The 12,424-nt window shown below is 36.1% G+C and overlaps 1 protein-coding gene across 5 annotated transcripts in view; it reads left to right on the top strand.

Annotated features, from left to right (window-relative positions):
* KCNIP4 (potassium voltage-gated channel interacting protein 4) overlaps positions 1 to 12,424 on the top strand; it is a 390,761-nt gene that overhangs the window by 139,192 nt on the left and 239,145 nt on the right. Inside the window, exon 1 of one of the 5 annotated variants that reach the window (XM_038134764.1) lies at positions 325 to 1,646. The exons of the other annotated variants lie outside the window; for them this stretch is intronic. The gene's annotated coding sequence lies outside the window, so the exon portion shown is untranslated. Of the gene's footprint in view, positions 1 to 324; positions 1,647 to 12,424 lie in introns of those variants that run through there. 5 annotated transcript variants of the gene reach the window in all.

Below are 12,424 nucleotides of genomic sequence, written 5' to 3'. Positions count from 1 at the left end.
GGCTTCAGAAAGAAGACTTTTAAGAACTTTTCATTAATAACAGTAGTCACAATGACTATTCCATTCTTTTGCCATTTTTTAGCACTTTTCATTTTTTTTTTTTTCCTTTGGTCCTGTATAGACTTTTGACCTCACAACACCCTATGGCAATGAATGCCACAGTTAATTATATGGTAGGTAGGGGAAAAAGTCCCATCCCTTTGTTTAAAAATTGCTACGTCATATTTTCATGGGATGTACTATGGTTTGACATACCCATTTCCCCATGGGTATGTCTTTTCCAGAAATCACTTTGTATGCATGACCATCCTTGCTGTCCTCTCCTTTTAAAGTTTCTTTTTGCTTTATATTTGAAGATTGGAGAACCATCACTGTGCACAGTATTCAGGAGTTGGATGCAGTGTATAAAAGCACAGTGATGCCCTTCTGTTTTTTGTCCTTTCCCAACAGTTTCTAACAGTGAATTTGTGGTTTTACCTCTGTTAATCACTGTGCTGATATCTTCTGATAGCTGACCCCTGAATCACTTCTGAATGGATGTAAGTAAGTCACTGTGAATAAAATAACTGTTCCTTTTTATGCTCAGTATGTTAATAATGGATTTATTATTTCAGCCTTCATATTCCTGTGTTTTCTGTTGGACAAAACCCAACTGAGACATAATTACAGGATTCCTGGCTGAGAATTTTGATTCTTCAAACAGTTTTTTTGCACTATTATTTCATCATTTTGTTATTCAGTTAATTGTGAGAGTAGCTTGATGGTGGTAACTCTACAAATCTCACATTAGGTTTATGAGTAACAATAAGCTGATTCATATTTTTTTAAGATTAAAACCCATGAAAAGCTTGTCTACTTCTCTTTGTAGAGGGAAAGTCACAAAAAAAAGATTCAACTATGATCAGGGAGATGCAGATAGTACAGGTTAAAACCTAAACCCAGGAAACATCAGGTTACAGTGCACAATGTTTGCTTTTGTAAACAATAAATGAAAATAATATTTAACAAATTATTTGAGTGGAATTTTGTAAAGAATATGCATTTATAAAACTGTAATACTATGACAGGGACTACTGTGTCAAATAAGTTTCTCCTAAAAACTCCAGCTAACACATTCTTGAGAATAAACTCTCTGAGGCAGTGATGAAGGAACAGTTTTTTGCTATGTTGGCATAGCTGAGCTGCAGGATAAGCAAGAAGTGTTAAACAAATATATTCTTTTCATTCAGAAAATAAATAAGGTTGATTATCACACCACATAATATTATTCAATGCCATGCAATGCATAAACTCTTTTTACAAGCAAGCAAAAGCAATCCAGTTGTAACTATACAAGGTATTGTCAATATCTGATGAAAAGAGGCTGAGGTATCCACAGTCTTTCAGCATCTAATCTTACCCAGGTTGCAAAGGTGTCTATCTGTCTCTTAGGAGGTTTCTGTTTTTGTTTACATTGCTTCCTTGAAAAGGAGGTGACCTACTTGTCTGGGAGGCTGTGTTAAACTTGTTTGTTTGTTGGGCTTCACAGTCTACACCATGACTTGCTAGTCAAATAAACAGCTCATTTCAGCAGCTCTAGGAAGGCGAGAGGATTCTTTATTTCTGCTCCCTGCTTGGTTGCTGATAGAAAAATGCCTCCAGACATAGTAAGGCCCTCTACCCATTTTTTTTCCACTTTCTTGTCAGCCTGTGTCATGTTAGCAGAATATCAATATTGTGCATAGAAATGGGAACTATTTATCATGAATAATACAGATAAGTTATAGAGAGAGATTAAATTGTAGCACATGTTAGTATTGCATGATATTGACATACTGCAGGTTGCAAAATGTGATAGACATGCATAACTTTGCCCTAAGTACATTATAGTTTGTTCCAAACTTTTCCTGTCAAGAAGAATTAGTTTTGTTAGGCAGTATAGCTTTATTTGGTCATTTTATCTGCAGTGAAAATTACTGTACTCTTTGAAGTGTTCATGAGGGTTTATGGGCATATAAATGGCAATACAAAACATAAAAATCTCTTGTAGGTCAGAGTGAAGTTCGTTTAGCTTCTATATTGGTTTGTCAAAGGTCAACGCGTTTAAAGAAGGTAATAAATAAGAAAAGCATATATTGAGATGTCCTAGGAATATTCTTTGATTCCTAGCAATTTACAATTGAAGAATTTCCCAAACAGGAGATAATGACATTTCATTTATTAGTTATTTATATATTTCTAAAACATTAATTTTTAAAAGTAGGGGTTTTTAGGATGAATATTTTTGGATTCTGCAGCATTCTATATATTAAAAAAAGTTACATCTTAACTGTGCAGTGTGTGAAGAAGATATTTCTTTGTTCACCTGCTAGTTTCATTACATTTCCTCTAGTATTACAGCTGGAAGTGCTACTGAGCTACTGTTCTCTAATTTTATTTTTTGTTACATTTTGTGCAGAAATCTATTCCTTGCCTTTGATCGTGTTCCTTGCTCTTCTCTATCCTTCTTCTATTTCTGCTATATATTGAAACTGTAGACATTATTTGCCTTAAGTTTTATTTTGCATTTATTCCTGTATCTATTGGGACAATTGTGTTTAAAATTTGTTTTCTAGGTTTTGAGCCTTTTTTTTTAAATTTTTCAAGCTCATTTGCCTTTTAAAAGATAAATGGCTGTTCAAATTTGAAATCATCTCTGTGTGTGTGTGTGTGTGTGTGTGTGTGTTCATATATTGATATATAAGTGCAAATATTATAGGGCCTGTAGCAACAGGGCAAGGCAAGGTTTTGACCTGAAAGAAGACAGAGTCCGACAAGATACTTGGAAGGAATTTTTTATGTTGAGCACATGAGACATTGGCACAGGTTACCCAGTGAAGCCTCATCCCTGGAAACATCCAAGGTCAGGTTGGACGAGGCTCTGAACAATCTGATCTGCTTGAAGGTGTCCCTGCTGATTGCAAGGGGCTTGGACTAGATGACCCCGAAAGGTCTTTTCTAACACAATCCATTCTATGATTCTATAGTTTAAAAATCCCATTCATTAAAATAAAATTTACTGTGGTTTGGTTTAGGTTTTTTGGTTTAGTACAATATTTTTTGCAAGGAAAAGTTATGCTGAAGAGCAGATTTCTTCATATATTTCCTCTTTTTTCAGTCATTATTAAGGGTAAACCGTAAGTCCTGTTTGCAACTTCATCTCTTTATGGTGTCTAGTTGGCTCTTCAGTGATGTTGTTATTCATCCCTCAAGAGCATTTAAGTCATATGATCTATTTATTTATTTTGAGTGAGGTTAGACTGTTTTACATTTTCCATAACTCCAGAGACATGTTGAGAGATGAGACAGAAGTATACATTTTCATTACACATAAGGGTTCTCTGAAGTGAAAAAATTGAGATTTATAACCCTTTGTGAGCTAAACTTCAATGTCTTATAAATATTTTATTCAACTGGATATTTTAACATTTTTGTTAGACTAAAATGATACTTGTTTATTTTTACCTTCTTACCTTCTTATCTTCTTTACCTGTGGGATCACACAGACAAATGGGTCTATGGCTTTTTGGAGTTAAGGGGAGCACAGTGCTTTCTTCCTTCAAAGCATCAGTTATGGATATACCAAGTGAGCACTGACAGATTAGGCTTCTAAGATTATATAAATCTGTCGTGTCATTTACAGCTGCATCTCCAGCCCTCGTTGCTGTGATAAACATATTTTGGGATTGAAATAATTTTTAATGTATATTTTTAGTTTGACCAGCACCTGAATCAAATCAAGCAGATGTAGAAAGGGTTTTAGCCTTTTCAATGAATGAGTATGCATGTTCAAATAGCAGGACTTCTCTTTTATACATCAGGAAAAAAAAACAAAAAACCTGGCTTAAATTCACAAGCCTTTACAAGAGTGAGGAGCTGCTGTTGGCATTTTTTTTCCAAAAGTCTCTGAACCATATCCCAGAATGAGGGATGTGCATTCATTGCTTTTCTGTGCAAAAGAGGTTTCACTGCCAAACACTGCCATCAGTTTTTTAACCCTTGTGTAACAGGAGGTGGAAATGACTTGAATTAAAATGGCATGGGCTGAAATCTTGGGAGAATGGAGATCTGAACCTCTACTTCTCCTGTCCCTGGGTACGTTACTCAGTCCCAGCGATGGTTACAACTATGCCTTCATTCACCAGCCTATATAAAAGTGCTGAAACAGAATTGTAAAGGATAATATGAGAAAAATACGACTAGGAGTCTGTATTTTTACCATTCTGAAACCTTTTTTTGAGATTTTTGTTTTTGAAGCATGCAAATCATACTTAAAGCAAAATTATATGCTGATTTGCCACATTTTAACACTGTTTATATAACTTTCAATACATAATACTTTCCTTGTTTACCAAGGAGTTTATTTCATGGAGCATTTAATGGAAAACGCCTTAAGTTACTAACACTAAACTCTTTCAAACCTTCCCTTTCTGTGTGTCCTAAAAGCAACAAATAGGAATGAGGTCTGTGATAATTTTGTACCGACATTTTTCATGCCATGACTCTCAATGTATCATATAATGACCTACTTGGATAAAATTAGGTCTCTTTCACTAATGAAGGAAAAAGAAAAGAGGAGACAGGTTTTCCATGTACCTTAAAAAATGTGGTTTTGTCCTCTAGGTGTTTTGGTTTTTTTACAGGAAAGTGGCATTCTCTCAAAAAGCACTGTTAAACAGATCAGAATGTTTGTCAAAGAATGTGTCTTTCAAACAAAGTATTTTTATAGAATACTATAAAATATAGAATTTCTTTTTTTCTGTCAGTACAGCTGTCCCTGCTGGTACAAGCTGCCTGTGGATATAGGCTGCTTAGTGCTTTGGCCTTCCTCTGAGTTGTCTTGCTTTACTTCTGGTTTAATTAATGGGAATATGAAAATCAAACTTCAAACTAAAAGAATTAAAAGTAGAATGGTGGCTGAAAAAGGCAGAAAGAGACTGGGACAAAGGAAAAAAAGAAGAAATGAAAACATTGAACTGTACTGTGAGAGTTTTAAAAGGTGTTTTGAATTTAAAGAAAAAGATATGCTACTATTTCATTATGCCTTATTCCTCTTCCATCCATTTTTAAAGATATGAGACATATTGAAGAACAATTTTTAAATAGTAATTCCTTGTATTTATTAGAATTTGTCTATAAATGTAATAATTTATGATTTGAATCTTAGAAACTTATTCAGAAAAGTATATCCTAGAACATGCCACTTAAAAAACACAATTATAATGGAAAAATGTCATTATCCCCTTTGCAGATAGGTTAAATGTGATTTCAAATATAAATTTTTTAAATCCACAGGCAGTTGTTAAATGCAACAGCTGCACAGGGAGAGAGAAGAAATGAAGGAATTTTTGAGTTGGTTTGCAAGAGTGGACAGGATCCAGTTCAAAATATTGCTGTCAAAAAGCTACTGTCCAAGTCTTTAGGTCACTGTAATGTAATTAGATTCAATATTCTGATAAGAATAGCAGAATTCATTATATTACTGCCTAAATTGAAAAAATCGTCTATGTTAAAATGAGGAGTTCAAACTAAGGAAATTGAAAGAACCATTCGTAAGGGTAAAGTACATTTGGATGTAATGGGGATAATTTTAATTTTGAAACATCAAATTAGAGTTTCAGTGAAAATTCACACTACAATATCAAAACAGATTTCAATGAGGAAATAAAAGGTGTCATTAAATTGAAGGGTCAAATGTATTACTAATTGGGAAATCAGTATTCAGAAGGTCCAAGAAAGGAAACTAGAAAAATGTACACACTTTGCCTAACTGTAAAAATATCAGGGTATTCCAATCAAATTATGAAAAATAATTGGATAAAGGCGTAAGAAAAAATGATGAAAAGATTTTTTCCTGTTATAAGCAACAGAAAGCCTTACAGAAGATCTACAGGAAAAGTAGACCTGGGTTTTTTGTTTGTTTTGTTTTTAAAAGAAGGTATATCATCAAAAAATTTTGTCCTTACAGTAGGATGAAAAGAAATCGTATTGATACATCTCCTTAAACCTAGGCAATGTCATTTAGCATGGGAGAGCAAAGACTGGAAAGACCTGCAGGGTAGTCCTTTCTAGGGGAACAGTAAAACCTTCTTAATACCTCCTGTTAAATGAGAATCTGTTGGATGTCTTACACTGCACGCCATATTCAAAGAACTGAAATGGCAGCATTGTCAAAAGTGCTGGAATTAACTAAATGGGAAAGATTATCAAAGCAAATCACAGTTCAAAGCATGGTGAGCAGGAGAAATTGTTAGATAGAGAGGTGCATGTTTGGGCTAACAGGAGCAGCAGGCAGAGGGGCCTTCCTCATACAAGTTAAATTAGTGGATCAAATGATCTTTAAAGCACTTTTCTACCAGTAAGACTTAGGCATTGATTAAATTATTCTACAGAAGTAGAGAACAGTTCACATATAGCCAACTCTCTATAGGAAAAGCCTGTGAAACATCACTGAGGTAGTTATAGTTATGGAGGTCTTCATTGACCTGCCTATCTCTCTTTTCAGATATTTCTTTTTGTCTTTAATTAAAAAAGCCCAAAAACTACTTTTTATACTTTAATTTACAAATGCAAATGGTGGAAAAATATCTCATATTACCCAAAAAACTAGAGTGGTTCCCAAGGTTCATGTGTAGGGATTATAACTACTGGGTTTTTTCCAGTGACCTCCTTAAATCTAAATCTCCTCCTCATTGCTGCTATAACAATCCCAGAAAAGAGGGAGTGGGCAAGAGAGAAGTTCCCTTTAGGGCAAAAGGGCAACACTGAAGACTTGCAGAAAAGTGTTGAATGAATGTGTTATAAGGTGTCAGTAGTCATAAATGTGAAGCAATGTGCATGTAAAACACAGTCCTGCCATTATATCCACAGTGGTGTGCCGTGTTCCTGCTTTTATCGCTCGAGAAAGAGATCTGCGAATCATAATAGGGTGTGCTCTGAAAATGTCACTTCTGTGCTGAGTAGCTATCAAAACAGCAAATATGACATTAAGAATTATTAGGAAAGGAAAAGAGAACAAAAGCAAACATCATTATATCTCTGTATGAAACTATTGCCTTTATCTTGATTCCTGTGTGCTGTTCCAGTGTCTCAAAAAGGACAAAACAAAGCTAGAAAAGGTACAGAAAAAAACCAGCATGAATGATCAAAGGTACGGAAGGGGTTTAGTACAAGGACATGTCTAAGTAGATCAGGACTCTTCAGCCTAGAAAAAAATGACTAATGAGGGGAAAGACAGGAGAGGAGATAGGAGGTTATAAAAGTGAGTGTCATGAAGGGACATAAAGAGGTTCAGTGTTTCTCATTATTAAGGTATGAGGAGTGAAATTATCCTGTGGCAGATTCAGAACGTGCCAGGGGTGTACCTATCACAGTGGATATAGTCAGCTTGCAAATGATACTGATTTTGGCCGAAGCTTAGAAGGATTCAAAAAAGCTCTTTTACAAATTCATGAAGGATAAATCCAAAAAGGCAACTATGCAGGAAATTTACCTCTACTATAGAAAGCCCTGGCTGAAGACATCAAGGTTATCTTAAAGGAAATACCAGTTTTTTCGTCTTCTCCAGGGATCTACAGGATACTAAATTGGAGGTGTATTTGCCCTGCCGCAATGCAAAAGTTCTTAAGTTGTTGACTTGGCCTCTTCTGGCTCTGAAGTCATGGATAGAGGAGGCATAGCCATCTTAGAAACTGGATATAAACCTGATTACAGCTTCTGCAGTCTGTGCTAGGAGATGAACACAAAGAATTTAAATAATTTTCTGTTCCTCTATAAAATATCATTGGGCTGAATTGTCCAGCTTGAAAATTTTTGGAGAAAGGGCAAAGCTGACTGCTTTGATTGTGTCTTGGAGTGTGGGGTTTTCAGACCATGAAGGTTCCAAATCCTTATGGCTTTTCTAGATTTCTTTCCTTGGCTTTTACAAAGGAACTGCAAAGAATTTGTTTCCATGGTTTATGCAGTATTAAGAGTGCTTACATGGGTCATGACTTGTTAAGATGCATGGCTAATATTTAGTGATGTTTTCACCTTGTCTTGTTTCTCTGCCAACAATCATGCATTTTAGCACCAAAATAGTTTAAAATGTAGATGGAAGAATATAGGCAGAACCTCTGAGACAGAGTCTAAAAATAGGTACTAGTTGGTTTTCCTTTAGTCATGCACCGTGAGCTTTAATACTTCAACCATATATGTATAAAGGTTACTGTCAATTCAGTCCTTTGGCAGCTGAAGGAAGGCTCATTGCCACTCAACAGACCTACTGTGGGACACACTTTGCAAGCAGAACTTGTCTCGCTTGACTTCTTTGTGCTGACCTGGGAATTTACTAGATGTTTGCTGCACTGCTTTGTCTGAGGCAGTACAAGAGAGAGGCTGGTTTTATTGTGTGATATTTTTATTTTTGTGAACATGAGAAAGAAGAAAAAGATTGGAATCCACAGTTTATCTGAGACAGCTTCTTTTGTGCTTGTCCAGAGCAACACAAGGGACAATATGGTGATTAAAACTCATAGTGATTTCCTTCACCACTCAAAAATGCATTTGCTGAATTTATGAATATTTGTGATGTTGGTCCCCTCAGGGGAACTTCCAGTAAAACTGGAAGTGATTTCCCACCTTGTAGCCTGTGAGTGCATATGGGGTTGGGAACAAGTTCATCTTAAGAGCACCTGCAGTCAGGTGTAATAATGTGAGAAAAACTTGGCTTGTCCTGTGTTTCAGGTCCTTTGTCTTGTAGCAGAGCTCCCCCTTCTCTGTGAGAACAGAGGATGAGTGGTGCCCATGGCTGTGCTCAGCTTTTGCAGTGCAATAGAGAGGATGGAAAACCTGAGTAAGTTCAGCTGAGAAAAAGCAGGTGTTTAAGGGGCTGGATTGCAGCTCAGAGAGCTGAGAGGCCTTTTTTTGCCTGAAGAAGAGAAAGCTGAAGGGGAACTTGTACAACCTAGGGGCTGGTTAGAGAGAGATGGAGCACAACTTGTGCATCTTCCAAAGCTACAGCAAGGAAAATTCTGTGTCATCACAAGAAAACTTCTCAGCCCTGAGGGTGATCAAATGCTGGAGTAAGTGGCCCAGAGAGACTGACATATTCATCCTGAGAGATTTTCAGAACTTGTCTGGACCAGCCCTGAGTGGCCTGACCTAACTTTGAAGATGAATTAATCTTTGAAACTGGTTCTTTTTCCAGTACGAGACTGGACTAGATAATTTCCAAAGGTTTCTGTCCAAGCATTAAAATTGTGTGAGCCCATCCAAGGTCCTTTGTGTCCTGCAGAGAATATGCAGTCATTTTGTGACTTTAAATCAATCTATAAAGTTTGTTTGTTATTAGGGGGAAAACCCTTTTATTCTCTAACTTCTGTCTCTTCTTAGCAATTACGGCATTTCTCTGGTCAGTTTAAAAATTACTTCCCATAGAATACTACCATTTTCTCATGTATGTGTTTTCTGTTGAAGAATAGTGAGCCTGTTTATCTCCCCTGGCACATAAATGAAAGAAGCACATATTTTACTTTTGTGGTTTGTGAACTGCCATACCTTCTCTATGCCACAGGCCATCTACCCTGTAACATTTTTTGGTACCATTTTGACAAACAAATATGTTCTGGTGTTTTTAGTTTTTATGACTTTGTTTTTCTCTTTAGGATTATAGTCTGCAGTAAGAGGGATCCATTCTGAAAATTATGTGGATACTTCTAGTGTAGTTGAGTAGTTGCAGAATTTCTCCATTAATCAAACTTAGGCTGATTGGTCTCTTATTCCATCAGGACTCCTTTTTTGTGAAGAGACAAATGCTATATTTGCCCTTCTCTGGTCATCTGAGACCTCCCCTGTCCTCCAGAAGCTCATAAAGATAATTTTAGTGATTCAGAAATCACTGTCTGGTTTCTCTAAGGTGAATTTAATTGAGACCAGACAATTTGAATACATCCATCTTACCTAAATATTCATAACATATTCTTTATATACTTCAGCTTGCAATCCATTTTTTTTTCTCTTAAGTGGTTTTGAATGGCTTGTCAAGATTTACCAGTTTTTGAAGGCTGGTGTGAAGGGGATATGACATTTTACCTTTCTCTGCATTGTTTTCTCTCCCTTTCTGCTACCACTGATCTGCTTTTTTTTCTTTTAATTTATTTATTGGCTATTTTAAAATTCTTTTTGTTCATTTTGTTTCTTGCCATTTGAAACCCACTTTATGCTTCCATTCTGTTTTTTATGTTTTTTCTCTATATTCTTCCTTAGTTATATGACCTTGGGTTTTTTGTTTTGTTGGTTTTGTGGTTTTTTTGTAGGGTTATTTCTTGACAGCCAATCATTGAAGGTTTCCAAGTGCAGTGGGCTCTTCTTCCCGTCCTTTGGTACAATTTGTGCATTTAATGTAACTTTCCTTTATAAACCGCCAGCATATTGCACATGTTTATCTTCAATCATCTTTCTAAACAACCTTTAACCACTCTCAAGAGTTTGCTGAAATCTGTTGAGTTTGATGGTGATGGTGTGATTGGAGGGTGTTTCTGTTTTATTTCTGTAGCTGTTGCATCTCATTTTTCTAAAAAATCAGTTTAACTGCATTTACCAGAAGACATTGTTAATCCATTCTTTCCTCTTAGATAGCACCAAAACTAAAATAACCTCTCCCTAGTAACTTAATCACTCTGAAATTACAGTTTGTTTCCAGTGTGATATTCAGACAAGTCTTATCTTTAACATGTGGTATCTAAGTATTTAAAGTCCTGTTGTATCTCCTTTGTAGGATTTTCAGGTTTCTCATTCACAAAAACAAACACTTTCTGCCAAAAGAAAGAGATGTAATCCTCACTTTCTGGCTCAGTTTAGCACATTTGCTCTTTTCCTTTTTTTGGTTTGTACCCACTCCCCAAGAGTTTCAACAAACCCATTTTTTAATTTTCTCTACTTCATAGCATTTATAAGTGTTCTTGAAACTAAGGACAACATTTGTCTTTTTATTCCACTGGAAGAGCTTGCTAAGCAAGTGACTGTTCCGCACCAATAATGCAGTCCAGTGATTTGCCTCATAAAGCTCTGCTGTACCGCTTATGTCTTCACTTGTGGAATAATATCTCGTTCTTTTTGCTGTCTTCCAGCTCATGTTCACCAGGCTGTCATGCCATTCTCTCTGCATGCCTGAAGAAACTTAGTCACTCTGACATTTGACAAATAAGTTGCATTCTTGCAGAGTTTTAAGTAACTTTTGCAGCTATTAGGACCTCCCTGCAATACCATCAAGTAACAGATGTCAGGCATCTGACTTGGCTACATTAGGATCATTGTTCTGCTATTCCTGTTGCTTACAATGTCAGCCTAGTTGTTACTTGGCCATGCCATGCACAGTGAGCTTTTTGCAAAGTACCTTTTACTTCTGGATATAATGTAGTATTGGTGTGCATTTAGCTGTAACTCAAGAGCTCTGGTCTTCCAATCACAGCCTCTACTTGTGCCTTTCAACTTTCCTGATCAAAAAGTAATTTTTGTAAGTCTTTCATCCATCAAAAACTTAGTTTCCTGCAAATTTTCAGTCTGAAAACTGAGTAGAACACTCTCATAAAGAGAATTTCAAGAGTACACAATCCAGTTTTTTGTCTGCAGAAAGCTATCAGAACTCAATGCATGAGGCACAGTTCTTTAGCTGTCCTCCCAACAACATTTCACCTTGTGTGCTAAGAAATTTCTCAGTTTTTACATACTTGTTTAAAATTTTGGGTCTCTACAAGGCCAAATAGTCAGTTCATTGGTTGGTTTGTTCTTCCCTCTGTTGTTCCCTTTCTTCTCTTCTGTGTCTGTAACCTGTAGACACTTGACCTTCCCAGAGTTATTTCAATGTTCTGTTAAGGTGGCAGCAATGTTTCTAGGTTGTGAAAGTGCTGGGTGCTTTCACTCAGCTCTCTGCAGTATTTATAGACTCCTTCCAAAGGTTTAAGGCATCTACAAATGTTTTCTCAGCTGTTTTGTTCTTTGCTAGTGAGTACATGTTTTGGAATAGAATGACATTAATACCATGAACTTCTATCCCATACTGATAAATATATGTCTAATACTTAATAAAAAAACAACCTGGGCAGTAAGTTCCAAACTTCAAACACTTAGCTTTCTTGATTTCATTTTCCCTCTGTTTAATTCTACCCTCTTCTCTTATTTTTTGTTCTCTTTTTTCCAATGAGACTGTAATTAACTCTCACATTACCCCCACTTGTGTCCTCACAGCCAATTAAAAATTGGCAAGCTCCCATATATTTCTGGGCTGCTGATCCATTTATTTTCCACTATAACATTGTCTTTTCCCCTTGAAGCACACCCACTTCTGATACATAGGACTTTTTACTCATAAACGAAGTAAGAACACTCAGTGTAAATAAAAGACTCTACCTGAAAAGTAAAAAGTGAA

Source organism: Motacilla alba, chromosome 4, assembly GCF_015832195.1.
Source record: "Motacilla alba alba isolate MOTALB_02 chromosome 4, Motacilla_alba_V1.0_pri, whole genome shotgun sequence".
NCBI lineage: Eukaryota > Metazoa > Chordata > Aves > Passeriformes > Motacillidae > Motacilla > Motacilla alba.
Note: the sequence above shows the minus strand (reverse complement) of the source record. Positions and strands in the feature narration are given on the sequence as shown.